At 38.6% G+C, this 18,559-nt stretch overlaps 1 protein-coding gene across 3 annotated transcripts in view; it reads left to right on the top strand.

Moving 5' to 3' along the window:
* The window catches only part of POU2F1 (POU class 2 homeobox 1), a 197,543-nt gene that overhangs the window by 76,837 nt on the left and 102,147 nt on the right, over positions 1 to 18,559 (top strand). The gene's annotated exons all lie outside the window — the stretch shown is intronic.

An 18,559-nucleotide genomic window follows, 5' to 3' on the forward strand; every position in this document is an offset into this window, starting at 1 on the left:
ATGACCTTAGGGTATGTTTTCTTTATATTTCTTTTTCCAAGAGAATGGATTGCTGGAAATATGGTAAGCTTAGAAATTGAGGTTTGAATTTATCCCTTAAGTAAAACTTTTCCCTTGAATATCTGAGTAAAAATGTTCTTATAATTCAAGTGTTTCCTAATTCGAGAAACGAAAATAGCGAGGAGAAAACAAGTCAAATGGATATTCTTTCCTGCTTCCTGCCTTGTTTGTAAAGTCAAGAATCTGACCTTTGTGTAAATTTCATCATGCTTCTTATCATAAAACAGATTATAAAATAATTCTTGGTGTAGGTAAACATTCTGCTTTGAATTTCCCAGGTTTTTTCTTTGAAAATTGTGACTGATCGTCAGCTCGCTTAAAACATGATTTTAAAAGTACGTTTTGCAGGTGTAATCCTGAAGGTACTGGGCTTCCCAGGTGGTCCAGTGATTAATCCTCCAGACAGTGTGGGAGACACTGGTTCAGTCCCTGGTCTGGGAAGATTCCACATGCCTTGGAGCAGTTAAGCCAGTGCACCATAGCTGCTGAGCCCACATGCAGCAGCTCATGAAGCCGGCACACCCTGGAGCCCATGCTCTGCACCAAGAGGAGTGACCACCACGAGACGCCTACACATGAGGAGCCCCTGCCCTCCACAGCTAGAGAAAGCTCACTCACAGCAGCAAAGGCCCGGCACAGCCAAAATAAAGCTATTCAAGAAATACTGAAGGCATTTAGCAATGTATTTTAAATTATGACCTTCAGAAAACTTCAGTTGGCTTGCATTCATTGATTTTAATGGTATATTGCATATTTGATTTACCGAGTGGTTTTTCTCCATTATAACTCTCTGGTTACTTTAAAAACTACATGTTTTTTTTTTTCAGTCCTGTCTGTTGTCTTAAAGGAAATAGAGAAGGAATTACAAATATATATACAGAAGTTAATGGAAAATGAAAAGAATATTTTGTAGTGTATAAACTCTAATGTGTTAGATACTAAGGAAGAGCTGCACCCATGTATCTTTTTTTTTTTTTTTTTGGCTGTGCTGGGTCTTCATTGCTGTGTGAGCACTTTCTCTAGTTGCAGCGAGTGGGGGCTAGTCTCTTGTTGGACTTCTCATTGAGGTGGCTTGTCCCCTGCATTGGCAGGCAGATTCTTAACCACTGGACCACCAGTGGATATATACATGGATGTCTCTTAAAAAAAATTTCTTCTCCTTTTTTTTTTTTTTACAAGTACAGCCATACCTTAGCACTGGGGAAACTGGTTTCATGACCCTCATGGATACCAAAACCCAAGGGTGCTGAAGTCCCTTGTATGGGATGGCATAGAATTTGTATATGTCCCATATAGTACTTTAAATCACCTTTTGATTACTTATAATACCTAACACAATATAAAGGCTGCATAAATAGTTGTGAATATAATGCAGATGCCCTGCAAATAGTTGCCAGCATGTGGCAAATTCAGGTTTTGCTTTTTGAAACTTCTGGGTTTTTTTTTTTTTTTTAAGTTATTTTTGATTTACATGGGTTGATTGAATCCTTGGATGCAGATCCCATAGATATGGAGGGCCAATTTTAGTGAAGAATGTTAAAATTTATGACTCAAACTTCCCAGCTCATCCCTACATGCATGATTGATGTATTGGAAAGAAGATTACTCTCTTTTACTGTAAAGTAATAAATGTTGCCCTGTGTGTCTGAAGCCCTCAGAGGTTGGAAATGTGCTGTGAGAGAGTGGTCTACTAGCCAGCAGACTTAACACAGGAGGCCAGAGAGCTCTCCTTCGGGTTTTATTTTATTACCTTGTCTTACTTAGTTCCAGTCAGTCAAATGAAGCTTTGCAATTTCTGTTTCATATTCAGCCTCCTCTGAAATTTGACACTGTATATCACTGGTTCTCAAACTTTAGCTTGCATCAGAATCTTCTGGAGGGTTTGTGAAAACATACATTGCTGGACTTTACCCCCAGAGTTTCTGTTACGTAGATCTGGGGTGGGGGACCAAGAAGGTACATTTCCAATAATTTTCCTGAGGATGCTGATCTAGGTACTACCCTTCAAGAATCACTGCTGTAATAACATTTACTTTTAAGTAAAACCAATGAGGAGTCACACTGAATTTATTTAAGGGAAAGAAAGATAGACACAGTATTTACTATTACTTAGATTAAACTTTATATTGTTTTTCTCTGGATGTTGGTTGTTACACTAAGTGACCTACTGGGAATACTCTCATAAACTATGTTTCTTTAGTAAAAGAATGGTTGATACTGGTAGTTGTAACTTTTCACAGACACTTTTTTTTTGGTATTGGGTTTTTACTAAGTACCATAATTGTTATTTCACTCAATGAGTATTAAAACTTGAAGCTAGTTTGAGGCCAGCACACAACTACTTTGCCGTTGCCAACTGTGCGCGTTTCTGTGGGAACTCAGTAGAGACTAGCAGGATCACTTTTGTTGGAATCACACCTGGCTTGTTTGCATCCATTTTAAGTTGGGGAAATTTCAAAAGAATAAGAGGTCTGTAGATAGGCCAGTTGGAGAAGGCGATGGCGCCCACTCCAGTATTCTCGCCTGGAAAATCCCATGGACGGAGGAGCCTGGTAGGCTGCAGTCCTTGGGATCGCTAAGAGTTGGACACAACTGAGCGACTTCACTTTCACTTTTCACTTTCATGCATTGGAGAAGGAAATGGCAACCCACTCCAGTGTTCTTGCCTGGAGAATCCGAGGGGCGGCAGAGCCTGGTGGGCTGCCGTCTATGGGGTCACATAGAGTCGGACACAACTGAAGCGACTTAGCAGCAGCAGCAGCACATAGACCAGTGGACAACAGTGAGAGCTTGTCACTTTGTAACCATCACACTGGTCTAAAAGAGGGAGGGTGAGTAGGTTTTCCTTATTTGTCACAGTTCCTGCTCTAGATGATTTAGATGATTTTGATGGGTGTGCTAAAGGCCTGTTTATTTTGTATATTTAGTTTCTGTTTCATATTAGTATGTTTCTGTTTCATTTTGCTTTTCATTTTAGGTATATCCTCTTACAACTTAACAGTTTAAAAAATATAGATACATAGTTAAATATAGATCATACTTCTTAAGAGGGAAAAATTCAGTTTCCTTTTTCAGTTGTAAAACAATAGTAAAATGTAATAAATTTTTAATCATTATTGTAGAATTATGACAGAATTTTAGTGATCTCTATTTTCAATATTATGAGCTAATATGAGCCTCTTTCACAAAAATAACTCCTTTTTAAGAAGATAGTTTGAACTGTTTACATATTTGATTTTGTTTGCACTTTCAACTTAATTAAGCTCTTGGTTCAAAGTTTCATGAAGTAGTTAAAACCATCATAGAATGTATAGAAAAAATTATATTGTCTATTACATGAGCACTGAGCACAGTTATATAAAATTCAGACGATTCTCATTAATGTTATCCTACTCAGTTGTACTAATTTATACCGATTATACTAATTAGTCATGTCATACTAATTCAGACAAAGCTATGAAGTAGAGGTAGGTGGCAAATAAGAGTCAGTATGTGTACCAACTCTTCCTCCATTAAGGCTGCTTGAAGCTGCTGTTGAGGGTTCTGAGCCCTTGTGGCAAAGAATGTGATTGTCAGTCGGTGACAGTAAATGTACACACCGGTGTGTACCAAACACTGACCTTTCTCCTTTTCTGAAGACAAAATGTAATCTTGCACCTTTTCCCAGAATTCAGTGATAACAATCTGTATTGATGTATGCCTGTCATCTATGTGAGTGTTTTCAGCCAATTGAAGTAGATGCTTATAAATTTGGAAGGAGGTTAATGTCAGATTTGGGGGGTCTTTTTTTTTAAAGTTAATGAAATATACCCTTAAAAGAAAATATGAAGTAGGCTATCAAGCTTCGTGAAGGACCAGCCCCTCATAATACATGATCCAAGAATTTTCTGATTTACCTCCATGTTTCTGGAGTAGCTGCAGGTGCTAGCATCCCTCTTCTGTAGATGAGGAAGTAGGCACGAGAGAGACACCTATTTTCAGTCACTTTATGTTTAGGCAGCTAACCATTCTACTGTTTTCCACTACTCAGCCTTGCCTTTTTCTCTTTTTGTATTCATAGACTGGAAAAGTAAGAAGAGCTTTCCTGCCTTTTTAATTACCAAACTACTCTCAGGTTTCAGTGAATCAGTTCAAAGACAGAATGCAGTCTTTCTATACCTGGTAAATATTTTATGCTAATAAAAGCTATTAATTTAGTGGCCTCTGATAAATCCAGGTGTTATGATGATTACCTTTAAGTTTGTGGAATGATTATAAAAATGACTCAATATATTATAGTTCATTTTTAATTCTGAAATTTGTTTAGAATGCCTATGTCCTACCCAGAAATGGAAAAGAGTTTAGGATTGGCCCTACTTCTTAGATTTGGCTGTAATTTCTTTTGAAAAAGTTGTGAAATCAATGTAAATAAGGTACACGTTAAATCTCATTTTTATTGTGATGATATAACATTAGTAATAATCCCTGTATGGTAGTTTAATAGAAGTGCTTTGTAGTTTTATAAAATTAATCTAGTAATCAAAATATTATAACCTGGATTTTACCATTTTACAAGTGACCTGAGTGAATATTAGATTGATGAAGTAACTTGTTTAAGGAAGTTCAGTTAGCCAGTGTAGAGCTACGATCAGAATCTAGACTCCTAGTCTAGTGCCTTTAAAAATTCTTATTTTTTAAGTACCTTAAATATGAATTAACTTGCTTAAGGGACTAAAAAACCATAATGACATTTCATGTGAATTTCCCTTTTGTATAACTTAATATAGCAACAGAGAAGACAAAATAGTTTTATTTATTCTACATTAAATATTTCATCTATTAATAGCAATCTTAGAACAACTACTTAACTACTAGGTGCCGTTGAAGCTTTTAGATATGTTTTGTTCAAATCTGAGGAGAATCCTTGGGAGTATTATTGTACCTGTTTTACAGATGAGGGAACTGAGGCTTAGAAAGAGTCAGAGTATAGAATACTAGAGTTCTAGAACTGTAGTTTAAACACACTTTCCTCTGCTTTCAAAGCCCATTACTAAACTGTGAAGCCTGTTTATTTTTTAAATTAAAATTTAATCATAAATCCAACCCATTTCTTATTAACTGATCTGATTATGGAATTATTTCCTCTTAACTCATCCATCCCAAAATTTGACCACTTTAAAGACATGTTGAAGTAGTGTGGAGAAACCATAAAATTGTATCTGTAGGCCTTATACCCCCTCAAAAAATATATCATGTGCTCAGTCTCTCAGTCATGTCCGACCCTTTGCAACCCTTTGGACTGTAGCTGGCCAGGCTCCTCTGTCAATGGTATTCTCCAGGCAAGAATACTGGAGTGGGTAGCTATTTCCTTCTCCAATTTATATAATATTTGTATGTTTAAAGTAATTTGAGCAAGTCCATATGTATATTTAGTGTGATTGAAAGCTTGTCTCCATGTTTCTACTTATTATAGTTGATCATCAAGCAATGATTATTTTCCTAAAATATTTTTAAAGTGGACCTTTCAAAATTAGTTAAGAGGAGAGCAAGATGGCGGAGGAGCCAGTGGATGTGGAGGATGTCTCTCTCAGGAATACACCTTCACACACAGAAGTGCATGCAGAACACCAGCTGAGAGTGGACAGGAGTGCCTGACCAGCGGGAAAGAATAGATAGAACCACACAAAACTCAGTAGGACGCAGGAACTAGGGAGAAAAACAGGAGTGTTAGTAGGAGTGGACCTGCCCTCAGTGGGTGGGGGAACACATCAGGGCAGCTCACTGAGTCAGAGGAGAAACATTTAAGGCCGAGGGTGAAACAGCTGACCTGTGGCACCCTAAATGGAATGAGAATCAGACAGTCCTTGCTGCAGCCATACATACCCCGGACAGGAGCTGGTCCTTTGGAAGGCACAGTGGCTGGGAGCTGGAGTTTGAGGAGTGTGGAGCAATCCCAGGGCAAGGGCTGCTGTTGACTGTGGAGAGATGGATTGAGGGGATGTGAAGGAGGAGTCTGTGGTGGGAAATGCCTGTGGAGGAAAGCCAGGAAGCCATGGAAGCAAGGCGATACAGCTGAGTATCGTAGCGGGTGGAGCTGTCACCGTAGCCTCTCTCCCCCCACACACCAACATCTGCAGCTGAAGAATAGAGAGGCTGGCCCATCAAACTCCTGACACACTGAACTACAGATAGGACCCCACCCAGGGGGCCCCTTTAAGTGCCTGATGTGCCACTCTACAGAGTAGGACCCCAGGCAAGGGAGCCCTCTAAGTGCCTGAATGGGCGGAGCTACAAAGAAAGACTGGCCAAAGTGGCCTTCTGATTGCCAGCTACAACAGGCTCGGAAAAAAGACTCTGATAGGGCCATAACTCCTGCAGCAGAGGCAGTTCGTGTCGCTGCACACTTCTTGCTGCCAGGCACTAAGAAATCCAATTAAGCTTTTCAGCTTTTTTTTTCTTCCCCCTCAGTCATATTTTTTTATTGTTGTCATATACCTCTGCCTCTACATAGGGATTTTGCAGTTCAGCGGAGTTTTCCTCTTTTTTTTTTTCTTCTTTTTTTAAAATTTTTTAAACCTATTATTATTTTTTCTACACTTATTCCTTTGTTTGCTTTTCCTACTGTTCTTTTCCCCTTACAGTTATCTTTAACATATATAAATCTTTATCTACCTCTATTTAACTTTGCATATCTATTCTTTGTTTCTTTTCTTTCTCTCCTTTCCTCTCAACATATTTGTTAGTTTTGTTTTCATTGTTTTATTCCCCACTTGGCACTTTGCTTTATTTTCCAGTTTGTGCTTTAGTTAGTTTTGTTCTTAACTGGTAAATACAATTTTTTATTTCCTTTGTTTGCCGGATCAATCTACTGTACTGTATTTTTGTTGGACTGTTTTGACTTTGCTCATGGGTGTATATGTATATGTGTATATGCCATTATTTTAATTATTATTTGCCTGATTTTGTAACTGCCATATTGTCTGGGGTTCATCTTTGGTTTCCCATTTTGGATATTTGTTTTGATCTCACTTCATGCCGTAACAAACCCACTTGTGGGTCAAGCCCTCAGCCTTTGGAGTGGTAGCACTGACTCCAAGACCCTAGACTACCAGAGAACTAACCTTGCTGCTGCTGCTGCTGCTAAGTCGCTTCAGTCGTGTCCAACTCTGCGACCCCATAGATGGCAGCCCACCAGGCTCCCCCGTCCCTGGGATTCTCCAGGCAAGAACACTGGAGTGGGTTGCCATTTCCGTCTCCAGTGCATGAAAGTATAAAGAGAAAGTGAAGTCGCTCAGTCATGTCCGACTTGTAGCAACCCCATGGACTGCAGCCTACCAGGCTCCTCCATCCATGGGATTTTCCAGGCAAGAGTACTGGAGTAGGTTGGCATTGCCTTCTCCAGAGAACTAACCTTAGGGAGTATCAAATAGTGAGAACTCAGACGAAGCAAACCACTTGGATACAAGGCCCAGCAACACCCAACCACCAGTAGCACCCTGTGCAGGACGCCTCATCTAAACAACAAACAAAACAAAAATACAAACCCAGTCATCAGCAGACAGGACTAACACCTCACTCAGCCTTACCCATCAGAGGAAAAACAGACAAATAAGCAAAAGCCAGCACAAATCTCACCCTATATGAAGCTCACAGAAACCACTGGCCCAGCCTTAGAAGGGCAGCAGCCAAAAGGAAGAAAGAATTCAACTTTCCTTGAAGCCTGGGAAAAGGAGACCTCAAACACAAGAACTTGAAAAAAAAAGTAATGAAAAGACAGAGAAATGCTAAACAAATGAAGGAACAAACTAGACACACAGAAGTTCAAATAAATGAAGAGGAAATAGGCAAACTACCTGAAAAAGAATTCAGAATAATGATAGTAAAGATGATCAAAAACCTTGAAAACAAAATGGAGAAAATGCAAGAATCAATTAACAAAGACACAGAAGAGTTAAAGAATAAACATACAGAGACAACACAGTTACTGAAATTAAAAATACTCTAGAAGGGATCAATAGCAGAATATCTGAAGCAGAAGAATGAATCAATGAGCTGGAAGATAAAATGGTGGAGGATAAAGTAAAAAGAATTAAAAGAACTGAGGACAGTCTCAGAGACCTCTGGGACCATATCAAAGGTGCCAACTTTTGAATTATAGGGGTCCTAGAAGAAGGAGAGAAAAAGAAAAGGAATGAGAAAATTTTTGAAGAGATCAGAGTTGAAAATTTCCCCAACATGGTAAAGGAAAAAGTCAATCAAGTCCAAGAGGCACAAAGAGTCCCAAACAGGGTAAACCAACAGAGAAACACGCCAAGACACATACTAATCAAACTAACAAAGACTAAACACAAAGAATATTAAAAGCAGCAAGGGAGAAGCAACAAGTAACATACAAAGGAAACCCCATATGCTTAACAGCTGATCTTTCAGCAGAAACTCTGCAGGCCAGAAGGGAATGCCAGGATATATTTAAAGTACTGAAAGGGAAAAATCTAAAATCAAGATTACTGTACCCGGCAAGGATCTCATTCAAAATTGATGGAGAAATGAAAACCTTTTCAGACAAGCAAAAGTTAAGAGACTTCAGTACCACCAGACCAGCTTTACAACAAATGTTAAAGGGAATTATAGTCAAGAAATGAAAGAGAAGAAAAAAGATCTACAAAATCAACCCCAAACAATAAGAAAATGGCATAGGAACATAAATGCCAATGATTACTTAAATGTAAATGGATTAAATGGTCCAACCAAAAGACACTGACCGGCTGAATGGATACAAAAACAAGACCCATATATATGCTGTCTACAAGAAAACCACTTTAGACCTCAAGATACATATAGACTGAGAGTGAGAGGATGGAAAAATATATTCCATGCAAATGGGAAGCAAAAGAACGCTGGAGAGTAGCAAACCTCATATCAGACAAAATAGACCTTAACATAAAGACTATTACAAGAGATAAAGAAGGACACTACATAATGATCAAGGAATCAATCTAAGAGAAAGACACAACAATTGTAAATATCTATGCACCCAACACAGGAGCACCTCAATACATAAGACAAACACTAACAGACATAAAAGGAGAAATTGACAGAAACACAATAATAGTAGGAGACCCTAACACCCCACTCACACCACTGGACAGATCATCAAAAAAGAAAATTAATAAGGAAACACAAGTCTTAAATGATCCATTAGATGAGATGGATCTCATTGATACCTTCAGGACATTCCATCCAAATGCAGAAGAATACACCTTCTTCTCAAGTGCACATGGAACATTCTCCAGGATAGACCACATCCTGGGTCACAAATCAAACCTCAGTAAATTTAAGAGAATTGAAATGATATCAGGCATCTTCTCTGACCACAATGCTATGAGACTAGATATCAATTACAAGAAAAAAAAGCTGTGAGAAACACAAATCCATGGAGATTAAGCAACACGTTTCTAAATAACCAACAGGTTACTGAAGAAATCAAAAGGGAAATCAAAAAATGTCTGGAAACAGATGACAATGAAAACAGGACAAATCAAAACCTACAGGATGCAGCAAAAGCAGTTCTAAGAGGAAGTGCATAGCAATACAATCCCACCTCAAGAAACAAGAAAAACATCAAATAAACAACCTAACTTTACACCTAAAACAACTAGAAAAAGAGCCAAAAAAACCCAAAAAACAAAAATTAGTAGAAGGAAAGAAATCATAAAGATCCAAGTAGAAATAAATGAAAAATAAATGAAAGAAACAATAGTAAATATTAATAAAACTAAAAGCTAGTTCTTTGAAAAGGTAAACCAAATTGACAGACCTTTAGCCAGACTCATCAAGAACAAAAGAGAGAAGAATCAAATCAACAAAATTAGAAATGAAAAAGGAGAGGTTACAACAGACAATGCAGAAATACAAATGATTATAAGAGACTATTATGAACAACTATATGGCAATAAAATCTAAAATCTGGAAGAAATGGACAGATTCTTAGAAAAGTTCAATCTTCCTAGACTGAACCAGGAAGAAATAGAAATTATGAACAACCCAATTACAAGCACTGAAATGGAAGCGGTGATCAAAAATCTCCCAAAAAACAAAAGCCCAGGACCAGATGGCTTCGCAGGAGAATTCTGTCAAGCATTTATAGAAGAGCTGATGCCTATCCTAAGAATCTTTCAAAAAATTGCAGAGGAAGGAACACTTCCAAACTCATTCTACGAGGCCACCATCACCCTAATACCAAAACCAGACAAAGACGGCACAAAAAAAGAAAACGACAGGCCAAATTACTGATGAACATAGATGCAAAAATCCTCAGCAAAATTTTAGCAAACAGAGTTCAGCAGCAAATCAAAAAGCTCATAAACTATGATCAAGTTGGGTTTATTGCAGGGATGCAAGGATTCTTCAATATATGCAAATCAATCAGTGTGATACCCCATATTAACAAATCAAAAGATAAAAACCATATGATCTTCTCAATAGATGCAGGAAAAGCCGTTAACAAAATTCAGCACCTATTTATGATTAAAACTCTTCAAAAAATGGGCATAGAAGGAACCTACCTCAACATCAGTTCAGTTCAGTCGCTCAGTCGTGTCTGACTCTTTGCGACCCCATGAATCACAGCACGCCAGGCCTCCCTGTCCATCACCAACTCCCGGAGTTCACTCAAACTCATGTCCATCAAGTCGGCGATGCCATCCAGCCATCTCGTTCTCTGTCGTCCCCTTCTCCTCCTGCCCCCAATCCTTCCCAGCATCAGACTCTTTTCCAGTGAGTCAGCTCGTCGCATGAGGTGGCCAAAGAAAGCTGAGCGCCGAAGAATTGATGCTTTTGAACTGTGGTGCTGGAGAAGACTCTTGAGAGTCCCTTGGACTGCAAGGAGATCCAACCAGTCCATTCTAAAGGAGATCAATCCTGGGTATTCATTGGAAGGACTGATGCTAAAGCTGAAACTTCAACATAGTAAAGGCCATATATGATAAGCCTACAGCAAACATTATTCTCAATAGTGAAAAACTGAAAGCATTCCCCCTAAGATCAGGAACAAGACAAGGGTGTCCACTTTCACCACTGTTATTCAACATAGTTCTGAAAAGTCCTGCCTATAGCAATGAGAGAAGAAAAAGAAAGGAATCCAGATTTGAAAAGAAGTAAGCTCTCACAGTTTGCAGATGACTTGATACTGTTCATAGAAAACCCTAAAGGTAGTATCAGAAAATTACTAGAGCTAATCAGTGAATTTAGCAAAGTTGCAGGATACAAAAACAATACACAGAAATCTCTTGCATTTCTATATATTAACAATGAAAAATCAGATAAATTAAGGAATCAATCCCATTCACCATTGCAACAAAAAGAATTAAATATCTTGGAATAAATTTACCTAAGGAGACTAAGGAACTGTACAGAGAAAATTATAAAACACTAATGAAAGAAATCAAAGATGACATAAACAGATGGAGAGATATTCCATGTTCCTGGGTAGGAAGAGTCAAAATTGTGAGAATGACTACACTACCAAATGCAATCTACAGATTCAGTGGGATCCCTGTCAAATTACCAATGACATTTTTCACAGTACTAGAACAAAAAATTTCACAATTCTTCTGGAAAGTGAAAAGACCCCAAATAGCCAAAGCAGTCTTGAGAATGAAGAATGGAGCTGGAGGAATCAACCTTCCTGTCTTCAGATTATACTACAAAGCTCCAGTCATCAAGACAGTATGGTACTGGCACAAAAACAGAAATATAGACCAATGGAACAAGATAAAAAGCCCAGAAATAAACCCATGCACCTATGGGTACCTTATTTTTGACAAAGGAGGCAAGAATATACAATCGGGCAAAGACAGCCTCTTCAGTAAGTGGTGCTGGGGAAAGTCGACAATTACATGTAAAAGAATGAAAGTAGAACACTTCTTAATACCATACACAAAGATAAACTCAAAATGGGTTAAAGACCTAAATGTAAGACCAGAAACTATAAAACTCTGAGAGGAAACATAGGCAGAACACTTGATGACATAAATCAAAGCAAGATCCTCTATGACCCACATGTTAGAGTAATGGAAATAAAAACAAAAGTAAACACGTTGGACCTGATTAAACTTAAAGGCTGGTGCACAGCAAAGGAAACTATAAGCAAAGTGAGAAGACAACCCTCAGAATGAGAGAAAATAATAACAAGTGAAACAACTGACAAAGGATTAATTTCCAAAATATACAAGCAGCTCATACAACTCAATTCCAGAAAAACAAACAACCCAATCAAAAAGACCTAAACAGACATTTCTCCAAAGAAGATATACAGATGGCTAACAAACGCATGAAAAGATGCTCAACATCACTCATTATAAGAGAAATGCAAATCAAAACTACAATGAGATATCACCTCACATCAGTCAGGATGGCCATCATCAAAAAGTCTACAAACAGTAAATGCTGGAGAGGGTGTGGAGAAAAGGGAACGCTCTTGCACTGTTGGTGGGAATGTAAATTGACACAGCCACTGTGGAAGACAGTATGGAAATTCCTTAAAAACCTAGTAATAAAACCACCATATAGCACAGCAATCCCACTCCTAGGTATATACCTTGAGGAAACCAAAATTGTAAGAGACACATGTATCCCATTGTTCATTGCAGCACTATTTACAGTAGCTATTGCAGCCAGGAAATTAAAAGACGCTTACTCTTTGGAAGGAAAGTTATGACCAACCTAGATAGCATATTAAAAAGCAGAGACATTACTTTGCCAACCAAGGTCCGTCTAGTCAAGGCTATGGTTTTTCCCGTGGTCATGTATGGATGTGAGAGTTGGACTGTGAAGAAAGCTGATCGCCGAAGAATTGATGCTTTTGAACTGTGGTGTTGGAGAAGACTCTTGAGAGTCCCTTGGACTGCAAGGAGATCCAACCAGTCCATTCTAAAGGACATCAATCCTGGGTGTTCATTGGAAGGACTGATGCTAAAGCTGAGACTCCAATACTTTGGCCACCTCATGCGACAAGTTGACTCACTGGAAAAGACTGATGCTGGGAGGGATTGGGGCTGGGAGGAGACGGGGATGACAGAGAATGAGATGGCTGGATGGGCATCACTGACTCGATGGACATGAGTTTGAGTGAACTCCGGGAGTTGGTGATGGACAGGGAGGCCTGGCGTGCTGTGATTCATGGGGTCGCAAAGAGTCGGACACGACTGAGCGACTGAACTGAACTGAGAGCATGGAAGCCACCTAAATATCCATCAACAGATGAATGGATAAAGAAGTTTTGGTACATATACACAAGGGAATATTGCTTAGCCCTAAAGACAAACATTTGAGTCAGTTCTAATCAGGTAGATGAACCTAGAACCTATTATACAGAGTGAAGTGAGTCAGAAAGAGAAAGATAAATACCGTTTTCTAATGCCTATATACGGAATCTAGGAAAATGTTACTGAAGAGTTTATTTACAGGGCAGCAATAGAGAAACAGGCATAGAGAATAGACTTATGGACGTGGGGAGAGGGGAGGAGAGGGTGAGAGGTATGGAAAGAGTAACATGAAAAGCTACATTACCATATGTAAAATAGATAGCCAAGGGGAATTTGCTGTATGGCTCAGGGAAATCTAACAGGGGCATATCAACCTAGAGGGGTGGGATGGGGTGGGAGATGGGAAGGAGGTTCAAAAGGGAGGGGATATATGTATACCTATGGCTGATTCATGTTGAGGTTTGACGGAAAACAGAAAATTCTGTAAAGCAATTATCCTTCAATAAAAAATAAACTAGAATATTACTCCACCTAAAAAAAAAAGCTGAGATACCATTAATGAAAAAGTATCAATATTATAGCAAAGAGTATTAGTCAGAAATTAAGACATTTCAGGTGTCTGACTGGCTTTGGGATAAACAAAAGCTTATTATCTTAAATGAAACTGTAATGATAAAAGTTTAAAGAAAATACTTCTTCTTTAGTAAAATACCTAGAACCTGAGTTTCTCAAACTAGAAGAATCTTTGTCTTACCTTACTTGACTTATCCTTTGAAATTCACTTTTCCTCCGGAATCTTTCACTAAATTACTGCCACAACCTGGCTGGCCCAAAGAGAGTGGGGATGCGCAGTGTAGACAATGAGATACAGAGAAATCCTTCTGGGTTTTTTTGGTAGCCCATGTCACATAATTGGGGCTTCCCGGGTGGCTCAGTGGTAAAGAATTCACCTGCCAATGCAGGAGACATGGGTTCTGTCAATGGATCGGGAAGATCCCCTGGAACACGAAATGGCAACCCATTCCAGTATTGTTGCCTGCAAAATTTCATGGACAGAGGAGGCTGGCTGACTGCAGTCCATGGGGTCACAAAGAATCAGACACAGTGGAGTGACTGAGCACACAGGCACACATACCTGTTTTATTCCTGGTTGTATGGAGATTTTATAGCATAGAATTATAATTTATGTGCATTTTAATCTCTACTATTGAAAATGAGAAATAGCATAAGTTAGATTAGTACCTTTCTGTTTTCACTGGGACTTGTGAAGGTGGAAGAAATTTACTGATACAGTGACATTATGATGAGATTACAAAGTTATGTAACTACCCTAAATATTACTTGCAGCTACTCATCATTCACTGGGTGGAGGTAGGGCTGGGGCAGCTCACGTTTATTAAATTCCTACTCTGTTAGTCATGTGCTAGACACATCTACATGTATGCTTTCACTTATAAAATGTGGGTAAATGTAATAGTACAGGAAGTAGAGCAAAGACAAGAAGCACTATTTACAAATGTATCTTTTTTTTGTATAGATGGTCAGCTTTTTAAACTTTTTATATTCTTTTGTCATCCACTTTTGGCCAACCAAATCCTTTGATTGTTTCCAGCTGTCTGAGTCACAGCTACCTGGGATTGCTGTATAGTGCTTATGTGGCCAGACAGCCGTTTAGTGGGTTTGATTTAATTTTGCCGGGGGGGGGGGGCGGGATGTGTTGCAAAATTAGATGTTAAGTTCTCAGACTGTAGTTAACAGTAGTGTTCAGTTCAGTCGCTCAGTTGTGTCCGACTCTGCGACCCCATGAATCACAGCACACCAGGCCTCCCTGTCCATCACCAACTCCCGGAGTTCACTCAAACTCATGTCCATCGAGTCGGTGATGCCATCCAGCCATCTCATTCTCTGTCGTCCCCTTCTCCTCCCGCCCCCAATCCTTCCCAGCATCAGCGTCTTTTCCTTTTGCCATGAGGGTAGATCTTAGTTACGTGCTCTTGCCACAAAAACATTTTTAATTAAAAACAAAGTGGGCTGGGAGACACAAAAGGAAACTTTTATAGGTGATGAATAAGTTTATGGCTTTAATTGTAGTCTTTACAGATGTATATTTATCTCCAAACTTATTGAGTTTGTATACATTAAATATATACAGCCTTTTGTATGTCAATCATATCTCAATAAAGTGGTTTTTAAAAAACTTTCTAAAGGGAAAATTTATACTTTTAAGAAATGTTATTTAAAGATTAAAATAGAAAAAATCTTGAGTAGTATATATTGAATATTTACTAGAATATTAAAATAATCCTGTTATTTTTATAATTCCTGATTCTTGTCAAAATAACTAACATTCTCATTTTAATTTTAAGAACAGCCTTGGGAGACAGCATGATTATTCCATTTTTCAGATGAGACAAGGTTCAAATGTTGTGTTAAGTTTCCTAGGGATGCTGTAACAAAGTACCGTACATCAGGTGCCTCAAACGACAGCAATTTATCTTCTCATAGTCATGGAGGCTAAAAATTCAGGATTAAGGTTTTTCCACTGTTGGTTCGTTCTGAAGGTTGTGAGGGAGAATCTGTTCCATGCCCTTCTTCATGTCTTCCCTTTGTGTGTGTCTGCCTCTGTATTTAAATTTTCCTCTTTTGTAAAGACAGCAATAGTAAAGACAGCTCACCCTGATGACCTCATTTTAACTTGATCGTCTCAAAGACCCTATTTCCACATAAGGTCACATTCACATATCCTGGGATTAGGCCTTTAGCATCTTTGGGGAAGACACAATTCAACCCATAAAGGATATGAAGTCATTTGATTAGGGTCTTTTAAGTAGGAAAAGTTGGACATAGTGCATTGTACAGCCACTGAAATAGTAATCTTAAAAGAATATGAAATATACCTATAATACCACTTTGAAAATTCAACTGTAATTTTAATAAAGTAAAATTCACTTTATAATATTTTGTTATGCCTGGGTAGATTTTATTTAAAATTAACTAAGTTTCTAAAATATTTAATAGCATTTTTGGTTGTACTGGATTTCAAATTTTTTTTCTTTCTTTGCATAATAAATAAATGATATGACACAAGCTATGGAAAGTTGTCCAATACTCAACGCCTATATCTGAGTTTAAATCCGAACTACCATTAATTCAATGTAAAGCTTTAAAATGTCAGCTCCTCCACCATATTTTGAGATGTCCATCAGAATACTGTTTATTTCAAGTGCACTCTGATACTAGATTATCTGTACATTTCATGCTCTGGAAGAATTATAGTTTAACCTGTGTTAATTTGCATCTTGTGATCAGAGATTTCTGAAGATTGGAGAGAGCAAGAGTCCACTATGATAATAAAACAGTGTACCGTAGTTTGTTGATCTCTTCCTCCCCTCCCCCCCAAATCTTTGCTATATCTTTCTTTCTCTTGTAAAATGATTTTAGACTTACAGAAATGTTGAAAAATAGTACAGATAACTTTTTCCCTGAACCTTTGGAGAGTAAGCTGCTGTCTTGATGCTCTGTCACTCCCACTCTTCAGTATATATAATTGCTGCAAATAAGGACATTCTTCTGCATAGCTTTGATGCAAACATAAAATTCAGGACATTCACAATAATACATTGCTACCAACCAGTCCATTCTAAAGGAGATCAATCCTGGGTGTTCATTGGAAGGACTGATGCTAAAGCTGAAACTCCAATACTTTGGCCACCTCATGCGACGAGTTGACTCACTGGAAAAGACTCTGATGCTGGGAGGGATTGGGGGCGGGAGGAGAAGGGGACAACAGAGAATGAGATGGCTGGATGGCATCACCGACTCGATGGACATGAGTTTGAGTGAACTCCGGGAGTTGGTGATGGACAGGGAGGCCTGGTGTGCTGTGATTCATGGGGTCGCAAAGAGTCAGACACAACTGAGCGACTGAACTGACTGAACTGAACCACCTAATCTGTAGACCATATTCAAATTTTTTTAGTTCTCTTAGATATGCTCTTCATAGCAAAATAATTTAATCCAAGATCCTGCTTTGCATTTAGTTGTCATGTCTCTTTAGTATTCTTCCGTCTGGAGTAATTTCTTAGTCTTTCCTTGATTTCTCAGCACTGTGACACTTTAGAAGAATATGTTTTGTGGAATGTGTTTGAATTGGCGCTTGTGTGATAGTTCCTCATGGTTAGATTCACATTATGTGTCTTTGGCAGGAATATCACAGAAGTGAAGTGTTCTCATTTTTTAGAGGGGTAGAGGTTTGATTTGTCCCTTGACTAGTGATACTCACTTTGATCACTCAATTAAGGTGGTATTTACCAAGCTTCTGTACTGCAAGGTACACTTCTTCCCTTTGTAAATAATATATATTTTGTGGACTCTCTGCAACCTCATGGACTGAAGCCCACCATGTCCTCTGTCCATGGAATTCTTCAGGCAAGAACACTGGAGTGGGTTGTCATGCCCTCCTGCAGGGGATCTTCCCAGCCCAGGGATCCAACCTGTCTCTTAAATCTCTGCATTGACGGGAAGGTTCCTTACCACTAGCACTACCTGCTGCTGCTGCTGCTGAGTCACTTCAGTCGTGTCCAACTCTGTGTGACCCCACAGATGGCAGCCCACCAGGCTCCCCCGTCCCTGGGGTTCTCCAGGCAAGAACACTGGAGTGGGTTGCCATTTCCTTCTCCAATGTGTGAAAGTGAAAAGTGAAAGTAAAGTTGCTCAGTCGTGTCCGACCCCTAGCGACCCCACAGACTGCAGCCTACCAGGCTCCTCCATCCATGGGATTTTCTAGGCAAGAGTACTGGAGTGGCTTGCCATTGCCTTCTCCGAGCAATACCTGGGAAGTCTTATATTTTGTGTGCAAACTGTAAATTTTTGTCATCACATTTTCACCCACTAAATTTAGCATTGGTTGTTTCTTGACTGAATTTACTACTATTAGGTTGGTACAAAAGTAATTTTGGTTTTACATTATTGAACTTTGCCATTTCATATTGGAATGCATTCTTAAAGGAGATTATGTTATACATTATTTTAATGCACATTTTCTACTTTGTTTTTTTACTCCTATAACTTACTACTTGCTGTTTATTTTATATTTATTTTAGACTATAGAAATGATGTTAGACCAAAGGCAAATTTGAGTGAATTTTTTATTTGAATTCAAAATGGGTCATAAAGCAATAGAGACAACTCGCAACATCAACAATGCATTTGGCTCAAGAACTGCTAATGAATGTACAGTGCAATGGTTTTTCAAG

The sequence above is a fragment of the Moschus berezovskii genome, chromosome 4 (genome assembly GCF_049115385.1).
Source record: "Moschus berezovskii isolate FMDL1 chromosome 4, NW_MosBer_1.0, whole genome shotgun sequence".
Classification (NCBI taxonomy): domain Eukaryota; kingdom Metazoa; phylum Chordata; class Mammalia; order Artiodactyla; family Moschidae; genus Moschus; species Moschus berezovskii.